The sequence below is a fragment of the Lactuca serriola genome, chromosome 1 (genome assembly GCF_051521515.1).
Source record: "Lactuca serriola cultivar US96UC23 chromosome 1, Lser_US96UC23_V15, whole genome shotgun sequence".
In the NCBI taxonomy this organism is placed as follows: domain Eukaryota; kingdom Viridiplantae; phylum Streptophyta; class Magnoliopsida; order Asterales; family Asteraceae; genus Lactuca; species Lactuca serriola.
The window spans coordinates 155,311,561-155,314,663 of NC_136408.1; the positions used below are offsets into that span (position 1 = coordinate 155,311,561).

The following is a 3,103-nucleotide window of genomic DNA, read 5'->3' on the forward strand; positions in this document are numbered from 1 at the left end:
ACTTAATGACAGGAAAAGTAAAAAAGTTAAAGGAGACTTTATAAAAAGAAATATCACCCTTACTTGCCACAAATGGTTGAAGACATCAACAAGAAGATCAATCTGACCATGGAATCCACATGTTTTCTGATCATGACTTCAGTCGATGAACTACCGAAATGTGAATTCTATTAGCATTTGAAAATGGAATTAGGGTTCTAGAGAAGACGACGAAGGGTTTAAAAAAAATGGAACATTTCTTGATTTGTGTGTCTCATCCTTGCGCAGGGGCCATGCTAATCTTCTCTGTATCGTTCCAATTTTATCGGATGTCCCCAAAGGGAAGGCCATAGATGAAGAGCGTCGCCATATAGATGCGTAGCAGGTTATACGAGACGATGCGAGTTCTAAACGAACTAGTTTACTGTTGATGGTGATATATTCTTCATGTCTTTAAATTTAGGGTTAATGACTTAGGAAGGTAATTAGGTTTTCAGTTTGTCCGTATTAGGTCACTAAGGTTTTTTTGTGCGTATTAGACCAATATGGTTGTTATTACCGTTTAGAAATAGTCATTTTACCGGTTAAAACCGGTAAAATGACTATTTCTAAACGGTAATAACAACCATATTGGTCTAATACGTACAAAAAAAAAAAAAAAAAAAAAAGACTTAGTGACCTAATACGAACAAACTGGAAACCTAATTACCCTCCTAAGTCATTATCTCAATCTTTTATTGATGTTGGGTTGGATATAGAAATGTGTATGTTATCCATTTGAATTTTGGGTTTTGTACCCTGGGGGATATTCGCTATATTTGGGTGCCGATAAACTTAAAAGTGTTACCAAAATATAAGTATTTGAACTATATTATAACCAAAAAAATAAAAACGACATTACAACGAAAAAAAATAAAAACGACATTACAACGAAAAAAAACATTGACCAAAAAAACATTACAACGAAAAAAACACTAATATTCGTCAAAATATTTATGCTCGATCTTCGCCTTCATTTTTCGGAGCACCTCCAACCGTCTTGGTGACAAATTCTCCTCGCTAGTTTGAATACTTGCCAAATCTTTTGCAATGCGATCTTCCTTGGCTTCAACACGAAGGAACTCCAAATGATCCCGTTGCAACTCATATCTTTTACGCCCGATTTCGTTGTGATTGTCAATTTTTTTTCCATTCAGCTTGCTCTCGACATTTAGTTTTGCCTTCCTCCGCATTTTGTTGAGCACGCCTCGCTTTGGTGTGGCCTATTGGTCGTCGAGGCAGGGAAATCTTTTCTAGGTCGTTCAAGTCGTCCGGTATATTATCCGTGTCTGCATTGAGGTCGATGTTCGTGCGTGCGTCCGAAACATCGACCGAACCTGAGTCGCGCGACCTCTTCGATTATTGTTCCGTAAATGTGTCCGTTTTATTCCACTTTGGGTCTTCCTTCACAATCTCCCAAATCTTTTTGTGCTAAAAAAACGTGACTGGTCTCGACATTATATTGGTCCCTCGCTACTCTATAAACGTCAAAATCGGTCGCATCACTTTGCTTGTGCAAGGAAAGCTTGACGGAATTAAACTTCATGCATTTCTTGCTTATTTGAGTCCATTTGAAAAAGTTGCCTTGAGTGTTGAGGATGTTCGTGTACAATTCGTATTGTGCAAAACCAAGAGGCGGAGGTGTATTTGTGTTTAGAGGAGGAGTGTTGAGTTTGATCCATAGTAATGAAAAGAGAATTTTTTTGAAGATTTGAAATTAAAAGGTTTGTTATAAGATTATAGATAAAAAAAGTAAGGGTAGATGTATATGTATATATAAGTGTAAAAGAGGTAAAAATATTGAAAAATAATAATTTTTTTTTCATGTTTTTGACCGTTTTACAATGGTTCAAAATAAAAAATGTGGCCATTGAAAATTAATTTTGGATCGAAAAAATGCCCATTTGAACATGTTATCACCACTACACGTCATAACGTAACACAGTATAACGGCTTAGGGAGGCGGTGTTCTAGCCGTTATATCGGCGTTTTTTGATGGCCAACTCAGCATAACGCCAAAGGGCATTTCCCACTCCTAGCGGTCTTATGTTTAGAAATTTTCTTTTAGAAGACATAGCTGTAAAAATATGACATAAACCAAGCCTCACTACTAGAAAAAAAAACATTTCTTGACAGATAAATTACGACATACAACTCGTTTATGACAGGCATAAAAGTCTGTCATAAACTTTATGTCATATATCGTAGAATATCAATGATTTACGACAGACAAAATGTACGTCGTAACTTTATGTCGTATTTTAAAGAGTAAATTAAACTGATTTTTTTTCCATTAGTACTATAAGGAACCCTTAGTAATAGCAAACAATAATACAATGATGCTATGTCAACAAATACATAAGCACTATATAATATGAAAAAATTGAAGCAAGTTTAAAAGATATAAGAAATATTAAAACTAATAAACCACTAGGTTAGTGCAAAAAAACTAATGACAAAGCTGCAGAAAAAACCCGAAAACCAATTTGAAAAAGATCCACTTTGGTGTGAGGAAAAAAACAAAAAAGACAGATTGTTTAGAAAAAAAATCATATTTTGAGGTATACTCTAAAAAAACCTAAAGAATGACTTGGCTAACCGGTAGGTTAACATTATTTTTGTTTGCTAACCTACAAATAATAGTTATTGTATATTAAAAAACGATGCATGGTAGAAATGATCATATCATATCATATCATACTACATTACAAACAAATCATTTTTCCTTTTACCACATTTATTTGAAACTCCCAAGCAATTTTCCTTTCACCACATTCATTTGAACCTCCCATGACTTTTCAATTTCTTTCCAATAGTGATTATAAGTTGGTTAATATGATTAATTAAATGTCAAACCTAAAGTGTAATCATATATAAACTAAATTCCATTATTAAAATAATATCTTTACTTCTACTTATAAAGTTATGTTATTTTAACTTTTAACATATTATACTTAATTTATTAGTTTTAATATATTGTTCGATGTAAACCATTATCATTTTAAAGCTACAAATTTTGAACAATTTGTATAAATACTTAAATTATAAATTTAAATATAACATTACATGATCAACTTAAATATAA

General features: G+C 32.9%; 1 non-coding gene across 1 annotated transcript; it reads right to left on the minus strand.

The window, feature by feature from the left end:
* Positions 1-221: 221 nt before the first annotated feature.
* On the minus strand, positions 222-324 carry LOC145080618 (U6 spliceosomal RNA). Its single transcript, XR_013695217.1, has one exon. It is a non-coding gene; the product is annotated as a U6 spliceosomal RNA (small nuclear RNA).
* Between the last annotated feature and the right edge of the window lie 2,779 nt (positions 325-3,103).